General features: G+C 51.1%; 1 long non-coding RNA gene across 1 annotated transcript; it reads left to right on the forward strand.

Annotated features, from left to right (window-relative positions):
- The first annotated feature begins 2,302 nt into the window (after positions 1–2,302).
- On the forward strand, positions 2,303–10,339 carry LOC118023488. Its single transcript, XR_004682826.1, has 3 exons — positions 2,303–4,481; positions 6,753–6,905; positions 8,004–10,339. It is a non-coding gene; the product is annotated as an uncharacterized LOC118023488 (long non-coding RNA).
- The last annotated feature ends 4,104 nt before the right edge of the window (positions 10,340–14,443 follow it).

Raw genomic sequence — 14,443 nt, forward strand, 5'->3', positions numbered from 1 at the left:
AACATAATTAACAAAACAGCAACCTCGCCTATCTGGGCTGCATTTGCGGGATGTCTTGTAGGAGGCAGTAGACCGTTGTGGTGAAAGTGGGGGCTCTGGAGGCCCATTGTGGGTTCAGAGTGGCTGCATCACCTATTGGCTGTGTGACCTCCCTGTGCCTTTGATTCCTCATCAATACATTGGGCAATGTAATAGGACTGCCATGTTGGAATGTGCGGCTATGAGCTAACTCTTGCCAAATGCCCGGAGTAGCTCCTGACCCGTGGTGCTCTCTGTATGAGGTGTTGTCACACTGCTTTCCTTGGAAGGGCTGGAAGAAGCAGTCTGAAGTTGTGTCTTCACAGACAGAGTGGGGGGTGGTCGCTGATTTATCACGATAAATGCCCAGCACCCCTCTTCCGCCCTGACTCTGTGGTTGTGGCAGCCTGCTGTCCCACAGTCTGTGTGCTGAGTCTTGTGTTTCACTGTGGCGTGGGGACCGGATATTAGTCATCTGGTGGGGATGTGGCTAAATATAAGATAAATATTGTTCTCCGTGCTGGTGAGTTTCCCAGGCCCAGGGACCGGAACGCCATGGGTGGTGCTGAGAGCCAAGAAGAGTTTTGGATCTAGGAGCAGAGAGCTCTGGGTGGACGGTGCCCTCGGCAAGAGCCAGGATTGAGAATGGAGGCTTATGGGGTTCAGTTCGTAGAGACAGGACTCAGGCAGACTCTCGCACCAGAAAGAGGTCGACTCCTCACACCCTTCCTGCGGCTCACCTGAAACCTCACTGTGCTGAATTCGTATCCACATGACTCGCTTCTCTGCCTAAAGCCTCCCAATGGTGCCCAGTGCTGCTAGCGTGAAAACAGAGACTGCTCCAGGGCCTTGGCCACATTGCCCAGCACCTTCCGCTGTCACTGCCGCACCCCTGCCCGGTTCCGTCTCACTGCAAGCGCCCCTCTGCACTCCCAAGCAGCCTTGCCCCTCTGCCTCGGGGCCTTTGCTTGAGCTCTCTCCTCTGCCTGGGGACTTGTTCTCCATCATTTGCCTAGTTAACGTCTACAGTGTTTCGATTGTAACTCACATGTCACTTTAGGTCCCAGGTCAGCCTCCCCCCTCCCCCCATTATAAGTTCTCTCCTCACCCTGGCTCTTTTCTACCATGGCACTTCTGGAGGCCCAGATTCCATTGTGTGCTTATTAAATTTCCATCTGCTTCGCTCCTTGGGGCAGGGGCATTATGTAGCCAAAGACTGGGTCTCTCTTGTTGATCATGATGCGCCCCCCCCCCCAACTTGCACCATGCCTGGCACACAGGAGGGCCTCAGGGTGTATTTGTTGACTGGCTGGACATGGGAATGGCTTCCCGGAAGAGAAAAAGGAGCAGAGTGGTGCTTTTTTGTGTGACCCTCCCTGACCATGAGTACTTGGGACGGGGAAGGGACACTTGGCTCTGGGTTGGCCAGATTCTCTCACTTAGAAATTTGGGATTTGGGGACACTGCTCTCTAGGGGTGGCTTGAATGGTGGGTGCATCACTTGCGAGCCATGGGGCATTTATATCCTGCTGTGCACGCGGAGAACCAGAGAAGGAGGCCTGGGGTCACAGGGCTCGAAGACGGGACTTCCCCTGGCACTGGGCAGTTCTCCTTCATGGTCCCACCAGGCCCAGGATGCCAGGCCGGCCCCATGAGGTTTTATTGATGCTAACTTTTCATTTGGACCCTTGTGACTGCTCCCAGCTTCCCTCCAGGATGGTGCTGGCTCTCCCTCCGCACTTACACCTTATAAACCACCGCTGTTACCTGGCTGGGGCTGCTTGTGTGGGGCGGTGCATGGCCCCTGGGAGCAGAGAGTAAACAACTCAGTAATGTTTCCTTGCCCGCTTCCAGCTTTTGTTTGGTCTCAGAAGAAATAAAACCACAGACTTGAAGGTGCTCTGTGATCTTCTGCACCAGTGGCTTTCTTTATAAGGTGTTATGCAGAGTCTGCGTAAATCCAAACTCTGCAATGGGGTCGGTGTTTCCCCACAGGTGCTGGGTGGGTTTAGGGTGAGATGTACCCATCCCATATCCCCAACCTCCTGAACAAATGTAGACGCGGGAGCTTGTTTTCCAACACAGTGCTCATTTACAAGCCAGGTGTCTGCTCACAGCCAGCTGCTTGGACCCCTTCTTCCCCCACACCCAGCTCAATGGAATAGGGTAAACATGGGAGGATATTGAAAGGGGGGAAATCCAAGCCATGAAGAGGGCAGTCGTGGACCTGTGCCTCTGGGTCAGCTCAGCCAGGGCAGTGTGAGAAATGGCTCTCTCTCTCCTCCATCTCTCTCTGCACGCTCCTCTTCTCTCACTCTCTAAAACTGCTTCCTCCACATGGGGGCCCAAGGGACAGCATCTGCGCCTTCACCTCAGGCTGCCGGGGGCGTCGAGAGGGACGTCCATGCCTTCTCACTGCTGTGCGAAGTTTCAGGGAAGCACTCTGATTGGCTCATGGGGTCTCCCATGGGCCGATCAGCCATGGCCATGGAGACGGAGTCCTGTAAGAAAGGAGGGACGCCAGGGCCACAGGCCTAGAGACCGTGCTGTGTGTCCCTGACACGGTCCTGCTACTACCTAGGCCCTGGGGGCTTGAGCAGATGAGCCCACAGCACCTCTAGCTGGCCACCCAGCAGCTTGAGGACTCCAGTGTCCCCCACCCTCTAGCCCCTGTCAATGAGGGCAGGGACCAAGAGACCAAGGATGGTCAAGGACTTGCCTACATGCTAATCTCTGCCTTCTTGGGCCCCATTACTGCCAGTCCTCCACATGGTCCAAAGGATTAGCTAATCTTCGTTTCCCAGGATTATCCGTGAAAGTGGGCAGGGGTCCATAAAGCCTCCTGTTGGCCTGATGTGCTTGTCACCAAGTCCTGTCTGAGCTGTGCCTATTGCCCACCGCACCCCACATGTAGTCTCTCTGATACACTGCCGGCCTACTTGCTTTTCTCTGCGGTGCCCAAATTTCAAAAGATTGGACCACTGAAACTTTTTCCCTAAGTTTCCTGCAAATTAAATGGGTGGCAAAACTTGACAGGAGCTGAGGTGAGTCTCTTTAGGTCTTTATTTCACTTAGCGGGGCACATCTGTATGCTTTGCTGCAGGAGTAGCAAGGTCCTTGATCACAGCCGTGCCAGAGTTAAGACAGTGCGTGGTGTGTAACTCATGGCCTTCTTAGAATCCCCCAAGCTCTGAGCTCTGAAGCACATCTGGCCCCAAAGGCTGCAGATAAGGGGTTGTGGACCAGTGATCGGCCTGTATCCTTGGCAGAGTGCTGGAAACTTCAGAGGGAGTGAAGATGGACCAGTTCTCCGAGGGCGGTTGTGATGCCGAACGCAGTAAGACAGAGGAAGCCCAGACAGCGTGCCTGGAGTGAAGAAATCCTCCCACTGATGTTGCTCTTACGTGGTCGGATCTTTGCCGCCCCCTCTGCCACCTGGGCTTCCTCACAGGCTCCTCTCACAGATACTAAAGCTGACGAGACCTGCCTAACCTCACCAAGCTGGGACGCAGCCCTGCCAGGGTTGGCTGACTTCGGAACACACAGTGCGACCTGCCGTGAAGTGTCCGCCAGGGGCTGCCGACTCATCACCTGTTCGCTGGGCTTCCTCCCCACCCCTTTCAAAGGTCCTGGAGTCGAAGCACGAATTTAATGGGCCAGGGGGTGCCCAGCCACTTATACGCGTTACCTAACCCAGGTCTCGCTAGCACCCTGGCAAGCGGGTGATCTTGTTATTCCCACTTCATAGCAGGAAACCGAGGCACAGAGAGGTTAGGTAACTTGCCTGGGGTCACACAACCAGGAGGGGAGGCAGCCTTGATGAGAGGTCTTCAGTTTCGCCTCAGGGTCTGTGAACTCCTCCCGTTCATTGAGCTGCCTGAGTGTGGAATGAAGCCCCTGTACAAAGAAGCACCCTGCCCCGTTTCCCCACAGTGCCTCAGCCTCCAAAGCCCCCGCACAATGGAACACAAGGGGAAGGCGCTGTCCTGCGTTATGGTGGTTCAGACAGGTGGAGGTACTAGCCAAGGGCACACCGATAGTGTGGGGTGTGTGCCGTCTCCCCACGCTTCTGGGGTCATGTAACCAAACTTAGGGGAGCTGGAAGCAAAGCAGAAAGGTTGACGAAAGTCTCCTGTGATTACGATGACTGTCTGTGTCTGCTCCCTCAACCACGGCTCGGTGCAGAGAGGCTGGTCTCGTGCCTGGCGGAGCCCAGGAGGGACGTCTCACGCACCACAAGCCAGTGGTTTGCTGCCACTCACATCACAAAATGAGACAAGAAGACTCCCGATGGCAGAGCACACCATTGCTCTGAAGCAGTCTTGCCCCAAACCTCAAACCTGAGCTTAATCGGGCCTCTTGATCCAACCTCTGATTTACAGGAAACCCAAAGGACAGAAGAACAGGTGAAATGATGCCGTGGGGACGCAACCAGCTGAACCCAGACTGTGGGAAGCTGTGAGGTGAGCCGCTGGGGTCTGCAGTCTCTGTCGGCTGCTCTTACCCTCCAGGCCCGTGTGTGTACCCAGAGCAAGTCACCTCGCCTCTCCATGCCTCAGGTTACACCCGCTTCCTACACACATGTTCACAGACACATGCATACACGTATGTGCATGTGTGTATATCTGTGTGTGTGAGAGAGAGGGAGAATAATCCATGTGATAAAAATGCTTAAAAGTCCTATCAAACGATTATAATTTGTGGCCTTTATTTGGATTCTGATACAAACTGTTAAATGATTCCTAACACGATGAGAAATTAGGAATGTGAACGCTGGCTAGCTTTGGGATGAGATGGAACAGCGGCTGTTTTTTAGGTGGGACAGTAGTAATTGTATCTGGATGAAAAGGGTCAGGGGAAACAAGACAGGAGTTGATCGTTTTGGAAGCTGGAAGCCAGGGGACTGGTCCATCGGGGTTAATTGTACTGCTTTTTCTATTTTTGCATGTGTTTAAATTTTTCCGTAACAGAAAGTAAAGAAAGAATGTGTTTACTTGCCTGAAGCAGAACTGCTTTTGAAAACAATTCCAGTGATATAAAAGCTAAGTAAAACATAAAATTTCCTCTTTCTTCCAGTTCCCCATCCAGGTAACCACCGGCTCCGAGTTTAGTGTCGATTCTTCTAGGCTGTCCAGTGCCTGCATAAACAGCCACATACATTTATGCTTTTTTACACAAATGGGGTAATGTTATACACACAGGTCTGTGATCTGCGTTTTTCACTCCACAGTGTACCGTGGCCCGTGCTTCACGTCCAAGCCCGTGTCTTTCCGTAACCGCATGGTATTGCTTGGTACGGCTGTCCCATAGCTGATTCAACCATCCCCTTAAGCAGACTTCTTGGTTGCCACCACGAGCCCTGTGTCTCAGTGACCGTGCTTGGCTCATGTGTCCCGGCGCATCCGTGCAGGGGTTTGCATAGGACGGATTCCTAGAACCGCAGGGGTGGGACACGGGCTGCCAAATGTCCCCAAAAGGTGGTCCTCTGCCGACAGGAATGCGGTGACCTGTATCCCTGCTTTGCGTTCAAAGTGCCGTGGACGTCCCCCCCGATCATGGAAGCAGTATCTTTGTTTTGAAGGAATTTGGAAACACCGAGCAGTGAAAGCAGGAAGTGAGCGTCAACCAGATTTTCGTAGTCTGTCCCTCCTTCTGCTCAGCCACATCGCTTCATAGTGTGTGCGGCCGCACGTCGTCCTGCGGCAGCCACCGCCGCGTGTAGGCCGTTAGCCGCATTTACTCGTTTCCTCAGGAGATATTCAGACGGCAGAAGTGACTGAGTGAAAGCTTTTGGCTTTTGTAGGATTCTTGGGCTGGGCCACCAAAACGAGTAGGAGAATGTGTGTGCGTTTCGACCGCCACAGGCAGTGTAATGGGGGGTCCTGTCTTAATATGTCTCAGCCAGGGCCGAGTGCTGCCGGTGAAGAACTTTCTCTCTGTTGCTGCTTTTCCGGACAAGGTTAGGCTCTGTTCTTTCACTGTTCCTCCTTTTGTTGATGCTGTGAGGGCTGTGAAGTAATTAGTAATGTGGTTAATGACACAGAGCCTGACGTCAGGCTGCCGGGGCTCAAATCCCCGTTTCTCCTCTGCACACTGGGGTTGTCACTGGTCTATTATGAAATGAGATGGTCCGCAGGAAGTGCAGGGCCCGGCTCCGGGCACCGGGCGGGTGCTGAGCTGTGACGACCACGTGTACGAGAGAACATGAGACTGGAACCATGGTGCATACGATGCAGCTGACACGACGTGGCCTGAAAGGGGAGGTTAGATTAGATGCTGGCACTTAGGGCTGCATGTGAGGTGCCAGTGGAGACGTGGGGGGTGAAGTCCTCTGCCTCCAGGGAGTCCTCCCTGAAGGCTTCCTGGCAGCGGCAGCAATGGACTACAGCCTGGGAGGACCAGCACAGGGCAGCAGGAGAATGGGGTCAGGCAGGAGCACGAAGGATGCTTCTCTCTCTTCTGGCCCGTGATTGCTTTCACTGGGGACAGTGGCCACCCTGAGGGCTGGGGGAGTGTGGGGCCCGGACAGGGATGGCTGTGCAGCAGAACGGACTCAGTCTCGTGGGGCAATTTTGTTTTGAGTAATTAACTAACATAGCTGGGAAGTGAAGACAGAAAAATGTGGAAAAGTGCTTTCCAGCGGGGGAACGTGAGCATTTTCTGTTTTTCCAGTTGCATTAGTGCTGACAGAGATAAAGCTCAGAAGTGTGTTATGCAACGTCTGTGTTTCTCAGGGACACTCGTGTGTGTGAACAACGAAGAGTGGGCAGCGACAGCTCGACCACCGGCAGGAGCGGGGTCCAGCGTCAACAGTGCCATCCCGCGGAGCGTCCGGCAGCCACACGTGCCACGGAGCTCAGCCTGCGGCCGCCTGGCTTTCCCAGAAGGTAGGGGCAGCATCCGTGCGGTGCTCCCAGGGGACAGGTGGGCGGCCGGCCTGCTGGCTCTCACAGCATAAGGGGTGAGGAGCCCTGATGGGCAGAGCAGTGATGGCGGGCCCCGCCGATGCTGGCGGAGGGTCACTGAGGGCAGGCGTCCGAGGGCGAGGGGCTGTGGGCTCGCCTCGAAGGACCCAGCTGGTCTCCGGTATTTACTGTGGTTTTGGGCAAACTCCTTAACCTCTCAGGGTCTGTAAACTGGGTGCAGTAATGCCCACTGCACAGTGATACTAAACAAATAAGGGAGCATGCCATTTGCGGGGGGTCCAGCGCTGCACCCCATACCAAACAGCAACTTGTGTGGAGGCCCAGCATTCTGTGGGCCGGCTGAGGCTCGGCGGGCGGCTCTTCCGTGTGCCCTGGTCACACGCTGGGGTGGCGGCTGGACTGTGGCCCAGTGGCAGGGTGGCTCCCCGGCGTGGTGCTCTCGTTCCCCAGGGCCCCTTCCCACAGCTGTTCTCTCCAGCCACAGGGCGCTCCTGAGGAGGCTCAGGGCTCCTGGTGCCAGGTCTTCCTCGTACCTGGGCCTGGACAAGCCGCACGTCACGTCCTCCACATGCTGTTGACCAAGCGGGCGCAGGGGCAGTTGGGTCACGGGAATGGGCGTGAGCTTCGACTCTGGCGCGTGCAGGCCGGAGCAGAACTGTTTAGGGCCATTTTGGAGACCAGCTTGCACGGGGGCTTTGCACTGGGCTGGCACGCAGGTGCCGGGCTCTGACGGGTTACGCTGAAGTCCGGCCACACTGTGTATACAGGATTGCTGCCCAGAGGCCCCAGGCACGGGCCAATTGCCCCTGCTCTGCCCCCGGGGCCGCCCCCTCCCGGCCTCCCCGTGATGCGGCCGCCAAGGGCTAGCGTTGGGTGTCACGGCGGTTCTGAGACCTGCCTGGTGCGTTCTTACCTGCTGGTGCCGTGGCTTCTGGTTGCTAAACAGTCTGAATATCGCTCTGCAGGGTAGTGTCTCTCTAGTAAGCATTCAGTAAGTGGGAACTTCTTTCATTATTACTAATGGTTTTTTGTTTGTTTGTTTTTTGCTGTTATTTTAAGGGGGGCGGTATCCAGGGGTTGTGCCTTTGAGAAAAGAGGACGTGCTGTCAGTCCCCAGAACGTCAGCATGATTCAGCTTTCCTTGTGGAAAAAGCCCTAGTCGTCAAATAAGAAAATCAGTGCTTCCTACTTGCTTTTCTCCCCGGCCAAGGGGCCTAGGGCCTCACACTACAGGACGGCCTCCACACAGAAGAGACCTCTGTCCTGGCGGCAGCGCTCGGCTTCCCCTCTCTGACGGCGTGTTCTTGGGCAAGGCACGCTGCTCCAGACCTGGGCCTTGTCCCAGCCCTTTCAGCCTGTTTCCTGAGCTTGCTGACAGAGCCGTCTGTGCAGTGCTTGGGCATGCATTCCAGGCCGTCTTGACTGCGAGGCCGTTTCTCCCAGCCCAACTTCAACAAACACAGACAGACCACCACAATCCAAGCCGGCTCGCGATGTGGGGCTGGCACCGCAGGCCTTGGCGGCGGGGAGCGTGAGTCGCTTGTGGCCAGGGCAGCAGATGTGGGCCTTCTGAGCAGCGCCAGCCCCACAAACACGAGGAGGCAGCCTGGGGCCGAGAGCGGAGCCGAGCCGTCTGGGGGCAGTGGCCTCTGCAGATGGGGAGCGGGGGTCCCTCCTCTCTGGCTGAAGCTCCGGTGGTGGGGGCACTCTTGGGAATGTCGCCGTGCTCCCTGTGATTCCCGTGGCTGTGGCCCAAAAGCAACCTCCAGGCAGATGGGAAAATCTGCTCTTTTTGTGTGAACTTGAAAAATTCTTTGAAAACAGCTCATCTGTGTGTCCTGTTTAGAAAGGTAGGAGGCCTGAGAGATGCCAGCCGCCTGCTCCACAAGGACGCCAGGCCTTCCTCGGGGAGGTCACAAGAATTAAACTAGAGGACAGAACACATCCCGAGGAGAATGGCTCATGCCTGTAATATGTTACCAAAGGCCTCACTCTTCGGAGGTTTTTATAAAGAAAATAACCTCACAGTTTGGGGAGGATGCTCATGTCTTGTTCTTTGCGAGGAGTTGACATCATTTGTTTGATGCATGCGGCCCCCACCAGCCCCCCAGCTGTGGCAGAGCCTGCCCTCCAGCTCCGAGCTGGGTCCCGCGGGCCTCCATTTGGCCTCGGTCCTCAACACAGCCTCCATTTTTGATCAGCCAACTCCCGTGGAGACCCCCACGCCGTCCCTGGACTCCACAGTCCTACATTCACTGCGGTGCGTGAGGGACATTTTGGACTCGTGGTGTTCTCTTGTGACGATGACGCATATCTCACCTGTGACAAGACTGGTGGGTGGCTCTGGGTGGGGTGGGGGGCACGGGATCCCGACCATCCTAGGCCAGCAACTTGTCACTGAACACTGTCTCTAGACCACATTCTAGGTGTCTTGTGATTATGCCAAAGGTAATAAACTTTTTGGTTTTAATGGTATTTTATTGGCTTTAATTTGTTGTAAAACAAATTAATTGGCTTTGAATTAATTTATTGTAAACCAGCAGTATTTTACTGGCTTATGTGACGATTTTAATAATGGTTTGTATGTTACCCCCGTTTGGTCGGGGCGTCATGTCCACTATGGATGGATATTTGCTGAGATCTGCTGTCTCCCTCATTCTCAACTCCTTGTCACTGGCTTGCCTCCTATTTGAGAGTAAACTGTCATACCTCGTGTGCTCAGGCAGACCACCCCGTCCGGGCTTCAGTATTGGGGCTTGTCTGTTCAGAAATTTGGCGAGAAGAGGGTTAGGGTGCAGCTGGAAACCACAGAGGCTTGTGTTGTACACTGACTTTCTTATGTGGGATTTAAAAAATTACAGAAATATTGGTGCGCTGTCTCAGTAGCTCCGAGAATCAGAGTGAAATTTAGGGGAAAAAGTTTATTAGTGTAGTGCCTGCTCCTAGGGGTTCCCTGGAGGTGGGCACATCTCCAGCTCAAGGACATGCATGAGTGAAGTGATCAATTACACGCGTTTGGGTGAATGTAAATCAGACGAAAGTGTGGCGCTGTCCCCGTCTCTGACGTGCACTGCAGTGTGGTGATGACAAGGCCATGCTGTCCATGGCACCCTCAGCCTCATCCCCTTTACAGAGAGAATGTGACCCAGGTTCAAATCCCAGGTCTGCCATTGAGCAGCAGGGTGGCCTTGGAACACTTACCCCTGCAAGCCTCGGTTTCCACATCTGTGCAATGGGATGATGATATGGGGGAGGTGACAGCTACAAAAATGGCCCATGGTGTGGGCTGGATCTCAATAAGGCTGTATTAAAAAGGGCTGATGGGGTCCTGCTCTAGGAGAAAACACCTAGTGAAAAAGCATGTTTCCCTCACATATGATGAGCCCTCTGTCAGTGCTTTGAGTTGACAAGGTGATAAAATGCTCAGCACCATGTTTCCATGAGAAACCAAGTGCCATGAGTGGTGGGCAGCTATTCTGTTTCTCATTGTTTCTTTCAATGGGAAGTAGAAGTGGTTTTTGTCCAGAGAGGGCTGTCTTCGTCCTTAAGTGCATGCTTTAGGACCATGACTTGACTGCTGTCAGTTTTATCAGTAAAATGGACAAAATGGTTTTATTCTGGCTGATTTATGGCTTGGGTAAAAACAATAGCTATGAAGTCCAAATACACCAGGTTGGAATCGACAGCCCTGCTCCCTCCACAGTATGTGACTTTGGCAAGGCACCTCCCCTCTCTGAGTCTCAGTTTTCTTATCTATAAAATGGGGATAAAAATACTTCCCTTGGAGGGTTCCCTGGAGGATTAGCAGGATCATATGCCCACTGTACTTAGGGAAGTAGAGAGTCAAGGCAGATGTTAGGTCATGTTACCATCAACAGCCCAGCATTTCCATGAAGGGCAAATGGGGAAGAAACATCTTGATGAACTTTTAACAAAACATGTAAGGAAACTTGGAGGAGAGCCTCCTGGGGGAGCAAGCTCTTTCAAGCATTGAAGCCTGGGTGGAGAAACTCCCCCTGGAGCAGAAATTTGCAGCCTCTCTAATGGTATTTGGGGCTACAACTGAAGATGAGAAAGAGGAGGGGTTGTTTTATATGGACAGATGAGAGCAATGCTAACATCTGCTGGGCAGTTTCTAGCAACACTTTAATTCTGTTACCTCCTAGAATCCTATCAGTGACCAGATGAGATGTGACTTCAGGGACCACACTCTTCCTCTCTGCTTTGGTGTCAGCTGGTTTTGCAGGAACACTGTCCAAACTGCATATGATTTGACTTGGTTGAGGATGGATAGTAGGGCCATTATATATACTTGCTCAGGTTGTGCACTGCACAACCCTAGGGGCTCCATTCACATCGTAGATATCATAGTTATGGATGCTTGCTGTCATACTTTTTGGGCAGATGCTAATAAAGTGACTTGTTCCAACAAAAATGACCATTTTCTGATGGATTGAAGAAGGGGCACACTTTTCTAATTCACACCAATGTTCTATATGGAATAGTAGTGGCACAATTATTGGATGGAGTCACTGTCTACTTCACCTGGAGGGAGGGAATCCACATTCTAATGGGGAAGCTGGGATCATTATATTTTCTCTACATCTGGTAGCAAAGTACCTACAATCAATTATGACCTTGTTGGCAGGCATCCACAAGAGGCAGGAAGCATGGTGATTAAGAGCAGGGATCACAGCCATTTGGCCTGGGTTCAAATTCCAGCTCTGTCACCTACTAGCTGCGTGTTTTGGGCAACCTGCTTAAACTCTCTGTGCCTTAGTTTTCCTATCTGTAGAACAGTGACAATGACAGTAGCCATCTCACGAGTCTTAAATGAATTAGTATATGTAAAGCATTTAGAACAGCACCTGGCCTGCAGTGTTAGCTGATTTTGTTAAAATGGCTGAAGGGTGTTTTGAGAACGTGAGCTGACCCCAGTTCCTACAGAGTGGCCATCACTCATGGACAGTTGATCACTTGTAAGTTCCTGCATTTTCATGCAAGAGGTGGGTTTACAATTGGGGCAGCCGTCAGGAGAAGGCCAAGACATTTAGCTTGTGCCCTTTGTTCAAAAGAGGATTGATTTACTTCCGTTCGGGCCCTGCCACGACTGCCTAACAGTGTCGACTGCACATTTTTACTGCCTAGATTTTGCTGTAATTTTGTAGATGGAATTTCGTAAAGAGTTTTATATATTCTATAGTGATCATTAAGTTTGCAGTATTTAAAAATAGATGTGTAAAAGATACACAGTACAGGCTATAAAACGCCCTCAAATGGCATTAAAATGGGAATGAATCCATTCATTTGGGTTTAAGCTGAATTTATCTTGTATTTTATTTTTTTTAATATCCAAAGAGCTGCAGAAATAGGTTATTGAGTAGGAAGTTGGCCAGGCCAGCACTCTGTACCATGTGGGCACTTGCGAGCACTGGCAAAGCCCTCGGAATTTGATCCTGATTGAAATGCAGTCATTTCTCCACCTGCAAAAACAGTTTTCTCCAGCAAACCTGGGGATGGGGAGAGGGTTTATTCACTCCTACCCTCTCCAGCATGGATCTTTCACTTTCCATTAGGCTCAATGCTCTCATATCGATGCTTTCATGATGGAACCCTTGGAAAATATTCAGTATGTTTGTTTGTGTTTCTAAACTTAGAAAAAGTGTTTGCCCTGGTATTTCCCATCAGTCTGTGATGAAATGAGCCATGTGGAATTGAACTCAACATATTTGGGGTCTTGCAGAACCTCCAGGACCTAGTAGGTCTTAACAAACTTTGTGAAATCTATAGATGAATGTATTCTGGCTGGTGCATGTAGAAGGTAGATTTCCAGATGTCAGATTGAACACACTTGGTGGAGGCCACAGCATGACAAGCATGAGCCAGGACCTAAAGAGGCAGGACAGAGGACATGGACATGGACATGGCCAGCCCTGGCATCAATGCCATCATTTCCCAGCTGTGGGACAATGAGGTCTCATAACCTCTCTGAGCCTCAGCTTTCTCATCTGCAAAATGGGAATAATGATCTACCCTATGCCTCTGAACGTTTCCATAAGAATTAAATGAGTGAATACAGGTAAAATGTGTAAGATTAAATGTACATGGTCAGTGCTCAGTATGTATTAGTTGTTGATAATAATGATGATATAATGGTGATGATGGTAATAGTGATAATGATGATGGTGATGATGGTGATGATGATGGTGGTGATAGTGTTGATGGTGATGATGATGGTCGTGGTGATGATGGTGATGGTGGTGATGATGGTGATGCTGGTGATGCTGGTGATGCTGGTGATAGTGATGGTGATGATGGTGATGGTGGTGATGATGGTGATGGTAGTGGTGATGATGGTGATGATGGTGATGATGGTGGTGATGATGGTAATGATGATGGTAATGATGGTGATGGTGATGATGATGGTGATGGTGGTGGCGATGATGGTGGCGATGATGGTGATGATGATGGTGGTGATGGTGGGGATGGTGATGGTGGTCATGACGATGATGATGATGATGATTGTGGTGATCATGATGGTCATGGTGTTGATAGTGATAATGGTGATGGTAGTGATGATGGTGGTGGTGGTGATGGTGATGATGACAGTGATATTGATGATGATGCTGATGATGGTGGTGATGGTGATGATAGTGATGGTGATGATAATGGTGATGATGATGCTGGTGGTGATGATGATGGTGGTGATGATGGTGATGGCGATGATGATAAGCATTCTTTGCTGGTCTGGATACTTTGACTGAAGAGATGATTGTCTTCCAGGATGATTTGAAGGAACTCAGAAACTCCTAGATGTTTGCCTATCACTGAAATCCCACCATTGGTGAGCTGTTCATTGGGACTCAGGCTTGCACCTTCTCCAGCATCCCCAAATTTAGATTTTTTTCCTTTATGATTTGTGTCTTTACCTGTTGGTAAGAAATCCTTCTCAAAATTCATAAAGCTATTTTCCTATATTTTATTCTAAACATTTTAATATTTTACTTTTCATTTTTAGCTATTTAGCATATCTGGAGTTTACTTTTGCTTATGAGATGAGGTAGGGATTTCATCTTTGTTATTTTGTAATGTAATGGATTCTTACATTGCTGTATCTCCAAGAAATCCTCTGTGTTGGTCAGAGTGATTTTCAGGGCATTAGGTCTCTTTCTACCCTCTGGGAGATGTACTTGGCAGCAGGTAAGTTAGGAATTTATCATTTGATTTTAAAGTAAGAAGAGTATTTTCATAGATATGTCATTATTCAAGTCCACCACTAGAATATCCTTCCTTCCTTCCTTCCTTCCTTCCTTCCTTCCTTCCTTCCTTCCTTCCTTCCTTCCTTCCATCCATCCATCCATCCATCTATCCTTCCTTCTTTGCATCCATCCTTCCTTCCATCCTTGCATCCATCCATCCATCCACTCATCTATTCATTCCAAGCTGCTTGCAAGTTGGTATACTTTTTCAGTCTGAATATGTATCCTTGTTTGATTTTG

The sequence above is a fragment of the Mirounga leonina genome, unplaced genomic scaffold (genome assembly GCF_011800145.1).
Source record: "Mirounga leonina isolate KUSES-001 unplaced genomic scaffold, KU_Mleo_1.0 Mir_180, whole genome shotgun sequence".
NCBI lineage: Eukaryota > Metazoa > Chordata > Mammalia > Carnivora > Phocidae > Mirounga > Mirounga leonina.